Below are 19,873 nucleotides of genomic sequence, written 5' to 3' on the forward strand. Positions count from 1 at the left end.
GGCACAGAAGGGACCCCAGCGCCTAGTGGGTCCAGCGCCAGCAAGCCACGCCCATTGATTGACTCAAATCGATAAACAGGCATAGAACACATTCCATTTTGATGAAAACATCACCAAACAGCAGATTCCGAGAGCCGAGGGCCTCGCCTGGGGCCGCTCACGCCCCTCTGAGGACCTGCCCCGATGGGAAGGGGAGAAGCCCGCATCTCCCGTTGTCCGCCCTGGGCCTCAGGCCTCCCCACCAGGCCAGCACTGCCCTTCTGAGAGTGCTGTAGCGTAGCAACGGCCATCCTGGGGCCGGGATGGGGCAGGTAAGGCCAAGGGGTGGAGAGGACTGCTAGGTCAGGAGCTGGGGAGGGGTCTGTGGGTTGTCGAGGGTCTCTGGCTGAGTATGGACCAAGGATGGACAAGGACTAGTGGAGAGAAAGGCTGGGTGAGAGAAGCGGAGGCTGGGGGGAGGGGAGGGACCTAGTGACACATAAGGGAGCAGGCGGAGAGGGGACCTCGAGCTGGAGACGAGACAGCAGGAGCAGCACTGGGTGACACCAGAGGTTGGTGGGGGGAGGGCGGCCACCGCAGATCTGGAGGGGGCCAGTCCCCACTCCTGCTGTGCAAATGCCCCACACCCCCATGGTTCTGGAGTATCCTTAGGACCCAGGGACCACTCAAGGCCAGGACACCATCACCCGCAGTGACCAGAACAGGACGCAGCCCCGGTGCGCAGAGGTCTCTAGCTGTGGCGGGGGGTGGGGGCGGAGGTAGGGGCGAGGACCCAGATCAGAGCCAAACTGCTCCCGGCCAGAGGGTCAGTGCAAAACTTGGAAAGCAGACAACAGGTCAGATGTGACCTTAGCCAGGGCCGGGACCCCACAGCTGGAGCACGTCTGGGCTCCAAAGGGCCACATTCGCCGCTTAAGGGTGTAAAGGAAGCATCGGACCAGTGAGTCCAGTACTGATCCAACGCGGGCCCCCAGGAAGGCTCCGCCGGACCGAAGCAGTCAGTGCAAAGGGGACAGGTGCTCCTGAAGGGGAGCCACCCCCTTTCCTAGAGACGTTCTCAAAGTGGAGTCCCCCTGCACCCCATGGCCCTGGCTGGCTCCAGGCCCCAAGGCTGTGTGGTGAGGCGTGAGCCCCTCGCCCTCCGCCCTCCAAAGCTGCCTGGCCCAGCTTGCCCAGCCCGGGAAGCTGGGTCAGCTGTCTGGCTCAGGGCCATGAGCTCGGTCTTAGGCCAGGGGAGGGACTGTCAGGGGACCTGCTGGGATGACGACTTTAATTAATCTGCAATATGTTGTGTCTTGGACAAAGGCAGGCTGCCCAGCCAGACAGCCCTGGTTCAAATCCTGCTGTGTGGCCTTGGGCAAGTTAGTGAACCTCTCTGTGCCTCTTATCTTTAACTTGCTGAGGCTGGCTTCCTTCTCTTCCTTTGCCTCTCCTCCCCACCATGTCCCTGTGGCCTTGGGACTAAGCAGTTCGGCAGTCCTCATAGGGTGCCCAGGGCTGCCCGCTCGGGTCCACACAAGCCCACCGAGCCCAAGGAGGGGTCGACACCTGCCAGGTGGGCGGAAAGGCCCCGCCCAACTGTGGCAGTCTGCCAAGAACCAATTCCACCAGGGTGAGTGGGACCTGCCCCCTACTCCTCTCACTGCCCCCTACCTTCACCACCCTTCCCCGCTTAATCGCATCCCAGCTGCTCCATCTTCCTTGTGGTCACATTTCACTAGCATGGAGAGGCTGGGGTGGTGGTGGGGTAGATGGGGGGTGGACAGCATCCCACGTCTCCCTACATGTCCCTGCCTTCATCAAGGAGGGGGTCTTTTGGGGGGGAGAGTATAGCTCAGCGGTAGGGTGAATGATAACCGTGCATGAGGTCCTAGGCTCAATCTCCAGTACCTACATCAATAAAATATATACATATGTAATATATACATACATTTAAAAATAAATAAATAAATCTAATTACCCCACACACACCAAAAAAAAAAAAAAAGGAGGGGTTCTTTCTTGTGTTCCTTGTGAGCTTGGTCCTTGCAGGGAGGAGGCCAGAAAGCCCTCTCACCCCTCCCCCAACCTGTCTGCTCCTGGATTTGGGTTTGCTCGGATCGCCGATTCACTAAAGAAAATTTCCAGGTAGAGCGAGGTCAGCTCTGCCACCAACAGGCTGCGTGGACCCTAAAAGGGCCAAGGAAGTCACCTTTGTGTCTAGCAAAACATCATCATTCATCTGTCATCCAGCACTCGTCCTGCCTGAAGAGCCCCCACCCCACCTGCCTCCTATCATTGACCCGTGTCTCCTGCACAGCAGTTGGACCGCCTGAGTCAGAACCATCTGGGGTACTCACCGGTCGGGCCCACTCCCAGCCACTGTCCAGCACGGGATCTCACCTGGGGCCCCGAGAAGGCCCGCAGTGCAGTAACGCGCTGTTGGGGACCCGGCCATCGGGCGCCGTGCCCTCACTGCTCCCGCGGATGCAGAGGCCTGAGCAGCGGCATGCTTTGCCTGAGTGCTGATCCCCCACCGAGCCCCAAAGGACAAGGCTCAGAGCGCCAGAATTATGGGAATGGGGGCTGTGCCGCTTTACAGCACAGGAGTCCGGGGAGCAGGGTCCCCAAGCACGAGGCAACTTCTCCCTTTGGGGGACCAGCGAGATCCTGGCCACTTGTCTCAAGAACAGCTCCAAAGGTGGGGAGGTGGCCCCGATCCCCCACCCCCACGGCCATCCTCTCCTGCCTCTCCTTTCAGGCTCCCAAGGACCCCTTCTCCCAACAGGTCTCCAAGTCTGCACTCAGGACTCCCCCTTCCCTCACCTCTACTGTGTAAGAGACCCCAGCTGGAAGCACCCAAGAGACTCCTGCACCCAGGCCACACAGCAAGAGACCCTGATGGGGGTGCAGGGATGGCTGAAGCACCCTCATCCCTACTGTCGCTGCTCCTAGCACTGGGGCTGCCGAAGTCCTAAACTGCACAGCAGACAGCATTCATGCTAATGGTCTTTAGGGGCCCTCCTTCACCCAGGCCCCCTCCTCCCAGCCAGGAAAATTATTAATTCCCATCCGCCAAGTTTACTTCTGGTAAAGTTTGCCATTAACTCGGCCAGCCAGGGGCCCAGAATAAAACGGGGAGGCAGGCAGAGGTCTGGGGCAGTCCTAGCGGGGGGTGTGGGGGGCATCAGGTGGAGACTCCATGATCCTTAGGCGTCTGGAGGGCCGGGGGGATTAGGAGGCGGTTCCCCAGCCCCCACCCACCCATGGCAGCAGGTGGCAGGAGGGGACAAGGCTGCCTCAGCCCCCGTCTTCCTGCCAGCTTTGGGTGTGTGATGCTAAACTCTGTGTGTATGTGTGAGTGCGCTGTGCACGGAGGAGACGGGCTGGGCTGGGAGCCCCGGCCCTGACAGTGTCCACAAGTGGCCGACAAAGCTGACGGTCTGGACTCTAGGTCAGAATGGCAGGAGCTGGTGGCCGAAGATCGCAGGACCAGCAGGGCCAGAGTGTGTTTCAGCTTTTCCCGATACTCCGCCCCACAGTCCCCAGCCCTGGTCCTTCCTGCACTGTCTTTCCCTCTTTTGTAGGAAGCCAGGCCCCTCCACCTTCAAGGCTGGATTCCAGTCTCCCGCAGGCGTTCCCCCCTCTCAAGAGTCCGCTCTGGGCTGTGGCTGGGCCTGGAATGTTGCCGTCACGATCCTGGCTTCTCCAAGTGGCCTGAGGGCTGTCTGTGGGTTGAGGAGGGGGAGAGGGGTGCAGAAGGAAACCAGGGAGACACACCCGCAGAGACTGTCTGGGCCCTCAGGCCTCGGCAGTGCACGCGGTGCCCTGCTTAAGCACACAGCGCTGGGACTGGACAGGTGGGCCCTCTCGAGGCTGCAGAAACAGACATCTGATACACACACACACAGACACACACACACAGACACACACACACACACACACACACACACACAGCTACACGGCCAGAAGGGGGACAGCGGTGTGGCAGGGCTCCCGACGCGAGGGAGACCCCAGAGGCAACAGGCAGGCTGTTTCTGGACTCCCTGCCCGTTTGCCCGCGGGATGGAGTTGGGTGGTGGGGGAAGCCACTATGCCCAAGGTCCCAGGGTCTCAGGAGACAGTCCTGCCCAGCAGGCTTCCCCAGCCCACTGTGCAGCAGCCAGGGACAGAAGGGCAAGGCCTCGGAGTGACTTTTCACCGCTTTTTAAAAGGCAGCCCAGAATGTCACCTCCTGCCAGCCTAAGGCCTTGGCCGCAACTCGTTTCCTCTGCGTTTCCTGCTACCCCAGGTCCAGTTTCATCTCCGCCACTCCCTGTCCCTCCCAGTGGAGGGGCTGCAGCCCTAACCCCTTCAATGACACCCTCTCCACCCCCTCTCAAACCCCAGAAGTACTTAGAAACATAAATTAAAATAAATCGCATTTTTAAATCGCAAAATAGGGGCCATTTTATAGTTTTTATTGCATAAGAGCCATTAATGAAGTGTAGTCCCCGCCACCTTAATTGCCTGGGGACTAAAGTTCAATTCCCGTGTCCATGCAGGCCGGGGACCTGGGCGTCACATCCACGCACCTGGCGCAACAACAAGGGTAAATAAATTTATGGGCAGGATGAGGGGCTTCGGGGAGGTTCTGGAGGCTGCGTGGTGGAGCCCCTGCCTCCTGGGTGAGGGGTCAGGGGTTCCTGGGGACTAATGGACATGGAGAGGCCTCTCCGCCTGCCCCTCCCGCCTTCCTGACCATGGAGGGAGAATGGGGAGACGCCAACCCAGGCTGGACAGTGTGAGGGCCCCTGGCTGCCCCACTACACTCACCCCCACCCCCCAGTGACACAGGAGCAGAACAGGACCAACTGGGTGAGGCCGACGCAGGGAGGCCCTGACCAGCTGTCCCGCCTGGCTTTCCCCCAGCCCCTCCTGGGCACGGCCACGGCCACTTTCCTGGGCTTCCTGCCCCACTGGGGGAGGGGCCAGGATGGCCAGGGTCCCCTCCTCTTTCCACGGCATGCAGCAGGAGTCCAAGGGGTTGAAGCTGGAGGATCATATGTGTAGTGAGCCATCGGTGTCCCCCACCCAAACCTCCCTGGCCAGACAGGTGGACCCGCAACTGCTGGCCGCTTTGAAGCCACTGATCAGCCCTATGGGTGGGGGAGCAGCATTAGGGAACAGGACTACATGCCCAACAGAGTGCAGAGGCCAGCAGGGGCCTGACTGCCCACGGAGAGGGGCCAGACTCCCTCTCCAGACCACTCATCCCATCCCCCAGGGCCCAGGCCCATTAATCTTTAACTGCCTCTGGTCTAGAGCTGACCCCAAAAGCAAACAGGGGTAGGATTCCAGGAGAAGAGACACCCCAGTGAGGGGTCGCCCGGAGGGGCTGGGAGCGGGGATGCAGCTGGGGTGGGGATGCAGTGGCGGTGCGGTAAAACGCTCCCTCTTGCCCCCACCCCTACCGATGCTGGAGGAGACCACTACTCCCCAGTTCAGAGAGCTGCGACCTTTCCCAGGGGCGATGGGGGCTGGGGCAAGGCCCCAACCGGAGGCAGATTTGGGAGCCAGACAGAGGTTTTGAAGGCCGAGGTGGGGGGGCTGGGGCCAGAGCAGGGGAGGTGGTCCTCTGCCTGAGGGCAGAGGCGTCCCTGGAGAAAGCAGGGGAGGGGGCGCTTCCTCCAGAAATCCGCTGGGCTATTGTTATGCTTTCCGAGACCAGGGAATTTTTCCAGGAGGTTGTGACAACCCAAAATAATAATAATAACGCCCCTCCCCCAGCAGCAGGAATTCTGGAAAAAGCAGCTGCTGCCGCTCTCGGGCCGAGAGAAAAACAAGGTCAGGCGCTGCGAAGATTCAATTTAAGGCGCGCACCCGCAGCCCGCCAGCCACGCACCGGAACGCATGTCGCCCTCCCGGCGCGGGGCGCGGGGTTCGCGGCCGCCCGGGCGCCACGTGGAGCGCCTGGCGGGAGGACCCGGCGCTCGGGCCGGAGATCGGCCCGGGGAAGTGCGGCCCGCACTCGGAGCTGCCTTCCGCGCCCTTCCCCCTCCACTGGGGACGGCTAAATCTGGCTTCAGCAAACCACTCACTAAATGGGGGAGGGGGAGAGGAGAGGAGGACGTCGCGGTCGGGAGAATAGAGCCCGACCTTAATCAGAAGTGACGGCAGAATGGGCCGCGGGCGCTGGCGGGCCGGGCCCGGGCAGGGCTACTCAGGCCCCATCCCCCCTCGGTCCTCCGCTGGCCGGGAGGGGCTGTCGACAGCCGGGCGCGGAGAGGACGGCCTCTGGGGCCGGCTGGCCCCGGACAGTTCTGCCCGTGACGCCCGCTCCCCACGGGCTGCGGCGGGTCCCGGCGTCAGCTCCTGCGGCCGCCCTGGGCGCGCCCTCGCCGTCCAGGCGGGCGCGGGGCAGCCCCAGCGGGAGCGCAGCTGTTTTGCACGAAGTGGCGCGATGAGCCTGCTCCGTTCTCGCTGTCCTGCCGAGGCCCTGCCAGGGCAGAGCGCGCCGGGCTTTCCGAGGGGCGCCTTCTCCATCCCACCCGCGCCGCCTGGGGAAGTTGTCCGGAGCCGAGGCGGGCAGAGGCTTCAGCTCCCACGGGCGCCCCGAAGGCCCCGAGCCCCCAGAGCCAGGCTGGGCATTTCAACTTTTCCAAGGACCCCGAGGACTGGGGGCTCCAGGCCTTCGCTTGGGAAACGGCTCCGCGTGCACACGGCTGGCGAGGCCTGCGGGCGCGGAGGGGGGCTGCCGGGCGGCCGGAGCCGGGAAGGTTGGGCCCGCTGCTCCGTGGAGTCCCCCCGCCCGCCAGAGGGGCTCTTCCCTGACCACCCCCTCCCGGAGTGAGTTCCAGTCTCTCCCGCATTGGTCAACAAATAATCCTCGGTATTTCCCAAACTGAGGAAGGAGCCTGGACGAAGCGCAAGGGCAGAGAGAGGAGGGGACAGGGCCGAACCCTTTGTGTTTTTTTACTTTAAAAATTATATATTTAATGTCACAATCGCTTTTCGTTAAGACCACAAACATCCAATTTGGCTTGGCGTAATAAAATCAGCTGGAGCTCCCTTAAACGGAGCCATTCCGGTGAATTAAGTTGTGAAATCTAATCTATTATATCCATAAAGGAGAATGCTTTCATTGTAAATTCAGGTTATAAAGAAACTATACCTGGGCCGCCAGCCTCCCTTTCCGATCTGCTACTTGAAGCCTTATCAAATTACTTCAAAATGTTGGGCTACCCTCTCGTATCTCATGGCAACAGAAATTAAATGTGGCAACATTTCTTTTAACAGTAAGGAAAGGTCAGAAACAACCGCCACCACAAGGAGGTATAATTAAAAAAGACCCCCCCCACCTCTCCCTGCGTTGGGAAGCGAGTTTACTATTTTCCCAATTAATTCGAATTTATAAAACAATCTAAACGGGCCAAGCCTTCCTTCATCTTCTCTCCCGCTCCAGCTGGTGTTGGGCGAAGCTACTGGGTGGACCGAACGGGCCTCAAGAAGGGTGCAGAGACCTCGGGGCTCCGCCGGAATCTGCACTGGAGGTCCTCACCGGCAGCCTGCGCACCTGAGCAGGAGAAGGAGTCCTCGCAAGTCAGGCTGGCTCTCGGCTCTGTTGCCTGGCCCGAAGGCCAGGACACCACTTGTCTCAGCAGTGGCCAGGCCAGACAAAGGAGTCGCCAGCGAGGGGTTAACCCCCCCTTCCCACATACGCCCTTCTCCATCCTCCCCACCACACCCTCGTAAGGCAGCCTGGAATGGGGAAAGCACCAGTGCACGAGTATTTATTTAGCAAACCCCATTGCAAACAGGGTAGGGGTATTTGCTGCCCTTCCTCGGACAGGGGTCTTGGGCCCCCGTCACTCGCTGTCCAGACCACCCCTTTACCCTAGGACATCTCCATCCATTTCTGAGAACTAACTGACCCCAGGGTTGGGCCGGGAGCCTCGGCGCTGGCCAGAAGTCGAGGCCCAGAGCATTCTGTTCCTCGTTCCCGAAGAGGAGTGCTAGGGGGCGGCAAGGAGGCGATCGGTGAGTCTCCAAATTCCCAGGTAAGGGCAGGACACAGCAATTGTCAGGCCCGCCAAGATTTACGAGGCGCCGGTGGAGTGTCGGCCAGGCCTCGCAGCGCACCCCATCTAACCTTTGATTTCCGTCTAATTATCTTTTTCCTGCCACTTTCAACTCAGTGTCCGGAGAAGTGAACAAAGGGAAGAGGACGGGGATGGGGCCGCCAACCAGTGGCAAGGGGTTGGTCCAGGGTCTACCCCCAGGATAGTGGGGGTCCCTCAACACCCCAGGCTCAAGCCCTGCGTGGGCCCCCAGGAAGGCGAAGGATGAAGGGTGACCAGGCTGGGGCTAGGACCACGGCGGGACTCGCTCTCCAGCTCGGCTGGGCCAGGATGGGCGCTGAGACACCCAAAAGGAGTTCCGGGCCCCGAGCCGTTGGCATCGCACCTCGGGTGTCACAGGAGAGAAGAATCCTTGTTAACGCCCTTGGGCCACGGAAGGAAGCAAAAACACTTTCCCCTAAACTGCAATTTAGGGCAGCAGGGAGGCAGAGGGAAGCTGGGCTTTTCTCCTCGCACGGAAAAAGGCGCGCCCAAACGGGTAGAAAGAGCGAGGTTTGCATTTTTCATGTTAAAAAAAAATTCCAAAATGGAAAATGATTTTAGTGGTCACCACCCATAAGTCAACTAAAAACAGGGGTAATTAGAGTGTGGGGAATTCGGGGGACCATAAATCTTCGGTGCCTTTTCCACTGGAATCGGGAGCCTTTTATGGCTTACTGAGTTTTATTTCGACAGAAGTGAGGTCCGGGGCTTTGGTGGATGCGGGTCGGTGTCGGAAGCGCCAGCCACTCTGGGGAGAGCGGGGACGCGCACAGCGAGGACACCGGGGGCCTCTCGTCTTGTCCCGGGAAGGTGGAAACCGAAACTACGAGCTTCACCCCGAGGAGAGGCCTTTCCCGCCCTCGGGGCCCCGCACTCCCCAGCCGGGTTAACAGGGCTCGGGACGAGCTGGGGAAGCTCTCAAGGGCTGGGCACTGGTACAGATCCCAGCTCGGCAGTGGACTCCTTTTCTTCCCAGCCCAAACTCCAGTGAGAATACTCCGTTGTGGGCGGGAGGTGAGGCAGTTTTACAGACAGCTCCATCTGAGCCCCTAGCCCATTCTGTCCCTTTCACTTTGTCCCTTTGTTCTAACTTGGGGGGTGGGGAGAAAAGGTCACAAATCACCCCCTCCTCTTTAACCATCAAATCCCTAATTTTGAGTCTTCCCCAAACGGCAGGGAACACATTTCACTCCATGGGGGATTTTTCCCCACCGGGTGGAGACCAGATTACCAAGTTCCTACCTATCTAGGTCTCTTCCTTTCCTGAAAGTCTCCTAATAAAAACATCCAAATCCAAACATCACCTAAAGCCCCATTAACCAGGTAAGAAAATGAGGAGAAAAAGATCGCGTATTTTCTCTTTAAAAGCGCACCCTTTCCTTCAACTCTCTCCAGCCTTCCCCTCTGTTGTAAAGACTGTCCCACCCTAACAACGGGGGCGAGGGGAACTACAGGTTCACATTCAGAAACCATTCTCGGAGGACTTCTTTTGTTTGAAGTGGGCATGGGGGAGGGGAAGGAGCCCGCCCCAGGCCGGCTGCCTGGCCTCCCCAATCCACCCCCAAAAAACAAAGCCCATGGGCCTCCCCTAAACGGCAGGTCCGGGGCTCGGGGAACCAACTACAGGACAAGGGGAGCTGCCCGCCCAGCGTGAGACCAAGGTCAGGTCTCCCCATCGCGAGTTTCCTCCGAACCTCCCTCAGAACTGACCGTTCCCGCTGCAAAATCCCCAGGTGGTTCCAGGGGGGAAAGGGCGGGAAAGACTGCCCAGAACAAAGCCCCATCGCCCCAGCTCTGAGGCCGAGGAAGGGCACATGGTCTCCTCGGCGAACTAAATGGAACCTGGAGAAAGGGGACAAACTTTTCCAAAGGGGTAAAAGGGGTGCGTTCCGAGCCCCGAGGTGGAGTAAAGGACGGTCCTCTGGCCGAGGCTGCAGACACAGCCTGGGGAAGCGTCCGCTCCGCGTTCAGCGGCCCTCCCTGAGCCCCGCGGGAAGACACGCTTGCAGCGAAAGGCTCTTACATACCAGCCGGGTTTTTATTAGTTCCCTATCCGGAATGCGCTCTGGGCGCGCGGGAAAAAAGGAAAACGCACGTACCTGGCGGAGCTCCGAGGGCGGCCTCGCGGGCCCGCCGCTGGCAAGGGGGCCCCCAGAAGCCACTCCCCGCCCGGCCGGTCGCCCCACGGCCGGTCCCTCCCTCCCCGGCGACGCACCCCGCCGAGCCAACTCTCCAGGAAGCGCGAGGAGCTTCCTGTCCCGGCGCCGCATTCGTCTTCCAGCGCCAGGGCCTGCTCCTCCTCCTTGGAGGATCCCCACGGCCCGGCAGACCCGGAGAGGAGCTGCGCGTCCCGCCGCTGGACTGCGGCTCCGCCTGCAGGTCCAGACCGGGGCCCGGGCGCGTCCTCCTCCTCACCGGCTCCGACCTTCCCATGTTCCCGGCCAAGCTGCGGAGACGGACGCGGAACCCTCGGGGAAGACGAGGAGGCGGAGGCGGCCGCGATCCGGGCAGAAGCCCGGGGGCGGGAGGGGTGCTGGGCGGAGGGGCGAGCGGGATCCCTGCGCCCCGCGGCCGCCGCCCTCCAGGGGCGCCCGGCCCCGCCCCCGCGGAAGGGCCCCGCCCCCGCCGCCCCGCCTCCGCCGGGCACTGAGTCCTCCCCCTCAAACACCCCCGCTCCCGCTCTCCCTGCCTTAAACCCCTCGCCTCTCCGCCCCCACCTCCAGCCCCGCTGTTCCTACCCCGCCCGCGCCCCTCGGCGCCCCCAGCCCCTCCCTTGCCGCTCCCCGCCTCTCCGCTCTCTTCCCCTCTTCCTCCACTCGCTCTCCTCCCACCCCAACTCCGTGCGCCCCCCGCCCCTTCCTGTGAGGGTCTCTCCCACCAGCTCTCTTACTCCCCCCTCCACCCCGTCCCGCCCCACCCCACCCCTTCCGCGCCTTCCCGCCTCCCCCTGCCAGCCGGCGCCCGCCCTCCGCCGCCGCTCCCTTTGTCTAGGCCACGGGCGCGAACCAATGGGATAGCGCGGAGGCGCGGGCGGTGCGCGTCTGGGCCAATTGGCGGGCGGGGCGGGCCGTGAGGGGAGGTGCCGCGGCACGGGGATCCTGCGCTGCAGAGCGGTGTCTGGTGGGCCTGCGCCCGTGCCCCACAAGCGTGTGGCTCCCCGCCCCAGCCGCCTGAGCTCTTCGAATCTGCCCTCCGCTGTCCAGAAAAGCTTTCCGGAGTGGGGAGGGGGTGGGGTGACACCGCGTGGCGACCTCGGGGGCCCAGGGGATTTGGTTAAGAACCGCCCGTCGCATCTCTCTGGGACTTGCAGAGAAATGCAGCACCGGAAGAGAAAGGAGGGTTCTCTGAGAGCCTCCCGGAGCCCCGGAGGGAGGTGCTTGCTGCTCAGGGGCGCCCCCCGCCCCTAGCTAGTTCCCATGGGATGGCGTTGGGGCCCAGGGGCCAGTCCGGGCGGCAGTGCTTGCCTGGTGGCTACCTCAGGAGCACCTCGAATGAGAAGTGGCCCCTAGACCCCCTGGGCTAGGTCAGACTGAAGAGGAAAAGCCGGCGCCGAGGGACTCAGATCGGGAGCTTCCGCAGCCAGCCAGGGTTGCACCGCCTGCTACTCTTTGCACCCTGCCCAGAGGCGGGGTTCTTCCTAGCTTACCTGCAGGAGGGGATCAAGGCGAGAGGCTCTGCCAGTGCCCTCACTTGAACCCTGTGGGGATGAGAAGGATTCTGACTCTTGTATTGCTTCCCTGCTGCCTCTTGGGAGAGGGGGGAGGTGATAAACCGCCTTGGGGACGCCAAATTGTTAGTTCCCATCTTTTCCTTAATGGAAACACAGAAAGCAGGCTGCCTTGCTTCTGGAGGAGAATTTGTGCCGACTCCAGTCCTGCACCTTCCTTGAAAGCAGCAGACAGGGTCTGTCTTATTCCATGAGAGGGGGAGCCACATCATGTGGTCAGCTGCAGTCCTCAAGGGAGGGTGGCTTCCAAACTTTCCTTGGTTTCTAAACCTCAGCTCAAAATTTAATCACAGGTAGAGTAGAAACCAGAGCGGAACAACCAGCGATGGTTCTTTTTGAAAGCATGGGGCGTAGAGACCTTCCAGGAAGGGGCTTCCCTGCAGGGTCCTGTCCGTCCAGGGGCTCGCTGATCCTACGTGAGTCGGGTGCCATGTCACAAACGTCCTGAGACCTTCCGGTTTGGCCTGAGGATTCTCGGTCCCCACATCACGAGAGCTGCTGCTACCAAAGTCACAATCCAATTTCCCATTGCTAAAGCCACTAGACAGTGACCTCCAAGGCTCCACCTTGGAGTTCCCCCCTCCAAGAGTGACAGGGATCCTGAGCCAGGCCCCCAGGGGCCAGTAGGAACCAGGAGGCAGCAGGCAGTCCCCACCGACAGGTCCTAGGAAATTCTGCTCTCGGGGACTAAGCACCTAAGGACTGAGAACTGAAGGGCTTTAGGTGCCTCGAAGAGAGAGAATCGAGATGGTGGTCCAGACACTCCTAACAGCCTACGTACCCATCTTCCATGCCTGGAAATAACAGAAAAATTGAAAAACCCACTATAACCAGGAGAACACGAAGGGCACCCTTGTGGGCCAGGAATCCTGGGGGTCAGGGGCTGTTGCTCTGGCTGGAGAAGAGCAACTGCTGGCAGGTGACGGTGGCGTAGAGGCAGCAGCCGAGGGGTCTGGGGAACCATCGGGGTGACCCACAGGGGTATCTGTGGTAAGCCCCACCCCTGGCTGTGCGAAGCAGCAGGCAGTGGACAGAAAAGGATCCTGTTGGTAACACCTAGCAGAACAGGGAGTCTCATGTCCCCAGAGTGGTCACTGAGGCCCCTGGCAGCCAGCTGGACCCTCCACACAGTCTGGAGACCACTGACTACTGACAAACAGGGACCCTTGCGTACGAAGAGGAAGCAGCACCAGGCACCACACAAGAAGGACTTCACCCGAGGCAGGGCCAAGATTGCACTTCCACCCCCTTCTCCCAAATTCCCTAGCAAGTAGGTGTGGCTGTGTGAGCTGAACGTCAGTGGGTGTGACTGGCACCTCTCCTGTGCCTGGACAAAGCATTTGGGCCTGGACGGTGACAACCCTAGTGACTCAGGAATCTGTGTGTTGAGGATGGCCAGTCACCATCCTGCAGCCAGGACCCTTGAACAACTACAGGAGTTGAGACCATAGTCAAACTGGAGCCCTTGCCGTGTGCTGTACAGAGAGAAGTCCGCTGCCCTGTTGTTGGGGCTGTTCCACCTGAAACAAAGGGTCTGGACGTTGGAGCAATTTAACTGAACTGTGCTTGGTTGAGTCACTGATTCCAGTTCTCTCCCCTGCAGTAGAATTTCACATCTCCCTCCTTGCCATGGCCTCCAGGTGGGACATACTTCTCCACCCTGACTTCGGGCTTGGCAGTGTGACTCCCTTGGGCCAGTGGGTTGTTGGCAGAAGTGAGGTGAGAAGAGGCTCAGCATACGCCCACTTGGTCGGCCTCATCCATGGGAAGACAGTGTTCCTGGAGGAGTGGGGAGCAGACCACATACTCATGGGAAGCCATCCGTCCAAGGAGGGTGAAGGAGCCCCGGAGCAGACCAGACGTGCCCCACATCCACTCTCAGAGCAGTGATGGTGAGCGTCAGTGATGTTTAAGCCATGGAACCTTGGAGTGGTTTGTTATGCAGCATTGCTGTGGCAACAGCTGACTAATACGCCCAGCCTAACTAAAACAGAAATGGATGCCCAGGGAGCTGGTGTGACCAAACCCTAAAATATGTGGTGTTAGCTTTAGTGGTTGGCTTGTGGATGGCAGGGAAACGGATATGGCCAGCTGGAAATAACAACACGCTTCCCTTGTTATGCCCCAGCTAAACGCTTGGAAAAACTAGGGAGGTGACAGGGAAGAGCCAGAATGTGAGTGAAAAAAAATGAAAGTAAGTTTGAAGAGGTACTTTCCAAAAGTCAACTGAAGAATGCACCAAAACACAGTCAGAGACCAGAAGTTATAACGTAGGAAGGAAAAATTAAGAAACATGGGACTTGGGGGCGGGGTCTGGCTCAGTGGCTGAGCGCATGGTCCTGGGTTCAATCCCTAGTACCTCTATTAAAAAAAAAAGGGAGGGGGGAAGGAACATGCAACATAAGCCCACAGTTTTTTGCATTCAGTTGTGAAAAGGAATTGCAAAGGACAGAGGCAGAGGAAAGGAGGCTTCAGGAGAGAATACAGGGGAACAGCCCTGGGCGGGAAAGGACACTTTAGCACACAGAGTTGAAAGGGATCAAAGAAAAGCTCCCAGTGGGGAAAAAAATGTTACCTCAAAAAAAAAAAAAGAAAGAAAGGGCTAAGCCTGCCATCAGACGTCAGCAGTGTTGGGTCCAGACAGCGGAGGGGCACCCTCACAGTTCACAGGGAACATGACGTGAACCTGTGATTCTCCACCGGGCCGAACAGCCATTCGCCTGGAAGGGAAAACAAACACTTTTGGGGGGGCGTGCCAAGTGTGAGGAGAGTTTCTTTCCAACGAATACCATCCAAAATAATTACTAGCTTATACACTGTAGCAAAATGGAAAACGCATCCAAGAGGAAGACGTGGGCTACAGGGAGCCAGCGAAACTATTTTTATCAGGGGACGCAGGCTGGAAAATACTCTCAGCAGTCTGGGAGGAAAATCTGGGTGATCTCATCCCGGGCCGAGGAGGGGAGAGGAGGGAAGTAAAACTGGAAAGTGGTGTGTCTCGTTCGTAGGGACGACCGAGGTATTTGCTTAACTCTGGATGTGGGTGGGGAAAGCTAGGTTCAGACGCGCAGGTTAGAAAAATATAAGTAACTGCTGGATAAATAGAAATAGGAAGTAAAACTTCCAAACCGCTAGAAGAAAAAATTTGCACAAGGACATCTTGACTCTTCTGACAAAAGCAGGAAGCAGGGGCGGGCGGCGGGCGGGGAGACCAGCAGGAAACAGGTAAAGGGACTCTGCAGTCAGACCCCAGGACTAGGTTTAAGTACGACGGTCATCGCCGTCAGTGCTGATGAGTTACAGTCTTGCATTAAAAGATAGAGGCACTTGGGATAGGCGAAAATTCAACATCCGGACAGGTGCCGCCAACGAGGCTGAGCCCCGACCGCGGCCGGTTCGGCCAGAGGTCCCTAAGCTGGGCCCGTGGATGGGATTGGGGTCTGGAAGCTGAGATGACACCGTGTCATCACGCCTGTCTTCTCTCTGGTCTCTCACTGCGATTTGGCATTTCCTTCGGCTATGCCCTCACTGGTATTTTCCAGTCACTCTGCAGTTATTGCAGGTATCCTGAAATACTGTTTCTGTTCATCAGGACTTCAAAATTTGGGTCCTTATTTAACATGTTAATGAGGAAGCACAAACACCGCGGTTTTTGTGATGCGGTCGTACACATGTGCAGAACACACACAGGTCGTATACAGAGTTCGGCCATCATACTGTCATGTCACTGGTCTCCTTCATGACACTGTGTATCTAAGGAACCGTACTCTAAGAAGGGGTCCGCAATTAACAGACGCACACTACTGTATATAAAGTAAACAACAAGGACCTCCTGTAGAGCACCGGGGACTATATTCAGTGTCTTATAATAACATGTCATGGAAAAGAATCTGAAAAGAAAAAATATCTATCTATCTATGTGTATGGCTGAATCACTTTGCTGTACACCTGAAACTAACATTGTAAGTCAACTACATTTCAATTAAAATTTTTTAAAAAGGGGTCTAGGTGCCAAGAGGTACCCAGGCCCATCGTGATGATTCTGCTGCTGAAGCCAGAGCCGAGCTGGGTGGCACGGGGCCAGTTCTGCACGGCACCTGCAGCGGGACGGGTGGGGCTGTAGGACAAGATCCTGAATTTTATTCTGGTCTTGCCCAGATCCTGTTGGATCCTGTTGGGTCTGGGCAGGAAGCCGGCAACTCCAGGCACCTCGCCCAGCCTGAGGGCAGAGCCGCCCCCTCCCCAGCATCCTGAGGCCCTGAGCAGGACCCTGGCTCTGGGAGGCACTGCTGGATCTCTGTGTCCGCCAGCGCTGCCCTGCAAAACGTCCGACTTCATTAGCGTTGATGCCAGTTTGAGGCAGAGTTTCTGCTACCTGCACACCCCCCCAGCAGTAAACCCCGCAGAGTTTCTGCTACCTGCACACCCCCCCAGCAGTAAACCCCGCAGAAACACAGAAAAGGGGCGGGGAGGGGACACCAGGCGAACCTTCTGTTTCTTGATCTGGGTGCTGGTTGCACAAGTGTGTTCGTTATTTGAGAATCTGTTGGGCTGCTCATTGAACGTAGCTGCATTTTTCTGTGTGTTTTGCGCTTCAGTACAGAGCTTGCTTTATTTATTTATTTAGTCGGGGGAGATAATTAGCTTTACTTGTTTATTTATTCTTGGAGGAGGTGCTGGGGATTGAACCCAGGACCTCATGTGTACTAAGCATGAGCTCTACCACTGAGCTATGCCCTCCCGCACTAGAGTTTTTAAACGTTGTATCAGTGGTGATGGTTGCACAACACTGTGAACGTTCGGAATGTCACTGCATCCTTTACTTAAAAATGGCTACAACCCAAATTTCCTATGTATATTTTACCACAACAAAAGGCAAGCAAAATTTGTAGGATGACAAAAAACATACTATATCAGACAAATGCTAACAAAAAAAGAGCAGATGTAGTAGTATTAATGAAAGACAAAAAGACTTCAAGGCAGAAAGCATTGAAAGAGACCCCCCCCAAAAAACACCCCACTCTTTCATTTGCAGCCATCACAGAGATACGCTGGGTGTGGAAGCTGTTTCTGTAACTTCGGTTGCAAAGACCAGACAACACATTGTGGGCAGCCCAGGCAGAATTTGTGTGTCTCAAGCAGGAGGATCGGAGTCCAGGATAGATCCAGCTGTCGGAGGAGCTCATCAGAGATAACAGAATCTGGCATCAGGTGGCCTCTGGCTTTTGTCCTCATGGTTGCAAGATGGCTGCTGTGCCTCCAGGTATGTCCTGCCTCAAGAAATGAAGGGGGAAGGGCCAAGGGGTAAATCCTAAGCCCTATCTGCACACAGCTGCTCCTTCGTTTTTAGGAAGAGAATTCCTCAGAGGTTTCTGTCTGCGTCTCCCTGGCCAGGACTAGGTCACATCACACCCTTTGTCTTCCAGGGAAACCAGGAATCTGGGGGTGACTTAAAGAGCCTGGGGGCTGCAATCATCTGGAAACACTTCAGCTCCCACGTCTGGTGGTTGATGCCTGTGGACCTCAGCTGGGCTCGTGGTGACTACCTGTGGTCTCTCCGCGTGGCCTGGGCTTCCTCACAGTGTGGCGGCCTCAGGCCATCAGATTCCCTGCGTCGCAGCTGGGGGCTCCAGAGGCTGCCATCCCGAGAGACGCGGAGAGAAGCAGCGAGGCTCTGCTGGATGAGCCGAGGCTGTGGCCAGAGGCAGCCCTGATTCGAAGGGGCGTCAGAGAACTGGTAAGCGTGTCTGTTGTTTTCTTTCACACCACCACATGTCCAACCGTCAGTCACTGCACAAGAGTGGAAATTCCAGGAGGTGAGAGTCTGACTGCTGGGCTGGTGTCCACGTGCAGGAGGATCCTCAGGAGAGTTCATTCAAAATATGTTTAAAATTTGGTCTGTGAATCTGGGGTGAGGGCCAGAAAGCTCACACAGTGCGCTCCTTCTGTGCTTCTGATGTGGGTTCCCAGAGGAGCGACGCTTTCCAGCGCGGGCATGGTCGGCATGGCCACGTCAGCCCTCAGGCGGTGCTGGGCGGACGAGTGACCGAGGGGAGGACCCCCGAGCCTGGCGAGGTGGGGCGGGTTGCTGAGCGGGTGTGAAGAGCACAGAGCAGCCCTGGGGGTCCGTGGCGGGGGCACACGGAGGCGGGGACAGAGGGGCGTTGGTCCCTGGCTACAGGCCTTGCCTGTGAGCTGCGGGCTGGCTTTCTGTGCCCAGCTTTAGCCCAGTGCCTGCTCACAGCACTTTCTCAAGTAGCACGAGTGGACTGGAGTGGTGGCCTGTGGCCTGGGGGAGGGGGAGGACTTCAGAAGACATTTCTCTGCTGACCCTGGAGATCTTGTGCGTCTCAGTCTGAACGAGAATCAGAATCAACTTGGGAACTTGCTGATACACAGAGTCCAGACCATGGAAGACTCCAGTTTAGAGGCTCTGGAGGACAGGGGATCTGGCCTTTTTTCCTAAATATTTTAAATTTTGTTTAAGAGTATGCAAATGTATGGAATAAATACAGCAACATACATTTAGCAATTATACAAAATCACGTTATATATCATATTAAATTACATAGAAACGTTTTATATACAAACCAAAAAAAACAGAATGTTTTTGTTAAGCTTTTTATTTCAAAATAATTCTAGACTCATACGTAGTTGTCAGAAATAACAGAGAGGGCTAACGCACCCTTCACCCAGTTTCCTCCCATGGTTAACATCTTGCAAAATCACACTACAATATCACAACCAGGATTTTGGCATCGATACAGTCAAGATCCAGAACATTCCATCACCACAAGGATGCCCGCAGTTGCCTTTTTATGGCAACTCCCCCTGCCCGCTCCCCCCACCTTAGCCCCCTGCCCCCACCATCCTCTCCTCTGTTTCTGCAGTTTTGTCCTTTTCACGGATCCTATATAAATGGGCCCTACAGCATGTGACCTTTGGGACCGGCTTCTTTCACTGAGCACAATTTCCTGGAGGTTCATCGTGCTCACGGCAGCTCTTCCTCTTCCTCTTTGGTGTGGACGGATTCGTTTGTTCAACCATCAATCATCAATCAACCCCTGGAAGGTCATTTGGGTTGTTCCCCATCTTTAGCCTTACAAATAAAGCTGCTCAGCTGCAGGATTCTGTGTGTGAACCTGTCTTTATACATATTTTGTTTTCAAATTGAAGCACAGTCAGTTCACAGTGTTGTGCCAATTTCTGGTGCACAGCACTGTGCTTCGGTCATGCAGGAACACACATACGTTTGTCTGCATACTCTTTTTCACCGTAAGTTACTACAAGATGAACCGAAGTCTTTATTTCTCTGGGATAAAGGCCGAGGAAGTACAACTGCAGGGCTTGAGGTAGTTGCATGTTTAGTTTTTAAAGAAGCAGCCAGACCGTTTTCCAGGAGGGCTGAACGCATCACTTTCCTACTACCAGTAACGCACGTGTGACACGGTTTCCCCACAGCCTCACCAGCATTTACTTTTGTGGCTGTTTTTCATTTTAGTCATCCTGATAGGTGGGCTCCCACGTCTCCCTGGGGTTTTAATTTGCATCCCTGATGGACCCAACATGGATCTCCTCCTCCTGTGCGCAGCCCCGGCCGTCTGTGTGGCCTCTTCACGGGACGCCTGCTCATGTCTTCTACTCATTTTCTAATTTAATTGTTTGCTTTTTTTTTTTTTTTTTTTACTGTTGAGCTCTAAGAATTCTTTGCATAGTTTAGATCCTAGTCCTTGGTTGGATCTGCGGCCGACAGACCTCTCCCCCCCTTACCCTGTCTGCTGCTTATCTTTTCATCCTGTGAGCGGGGTGGGTTTGCGGTTTGTTTTCTTTAACTTTTTGCTTCTGAATAATTTCCAAGGTACAGACATTGTTAGAATAGGACAAAGAGCTCCTGGGTTCTGCTCGCCCAGATTCCCTAAGTAGTAACATGTTACTATGTTTTCTGATGCTACTTTTTGTTTTTAATTTTTGGAGCCATTTGAGAGCAAGTTACAGACAGAGTGCCCGTTATCCGTAAACCCTGGCCTGTGTATTTCCTGAAAGAAGCACCCATGTAACGATCAAA

The 19,873-nt window shown here is 57.2% G+C and overlaps 1 long non-coding RNA gene across 1 annotated transcript; it reads left to right on the forward strand.

Moving 5' to 3' along the window:
- The first annotated feature begins 11,046 nt into the window (after positions 1-11,046).
- On the forward strand, positions 11,047-18,927 carry LOC140686365 (uncharacterized). Its single transcript, XR_012060117.1, has 4 exons — positions 11,047-13,700; positions 16,844-17,071; positions 17,235-17,545; positions 18,699-18,927. It is a non-coding gene; the product is annotated as an uncharacterized lncRNA (long non-coding RNA).
- The last annotated feature ends 946 nt before the right edge of the window (positions 18,928-19,873 follow it).

This window comes from Vicugna pacos, chromosome 16, assembly GCF_048564905.1.
Source record: "Vicugna pacos chromosome 16, VicPac4, whole genome shotgun sequence".
Taxonomy (NCBI): Eukaryota; Metazoa; Chordata; class Mammalia; order Artiodactyla; family Camelidae; genus Vicugna; species Vicugna pacos.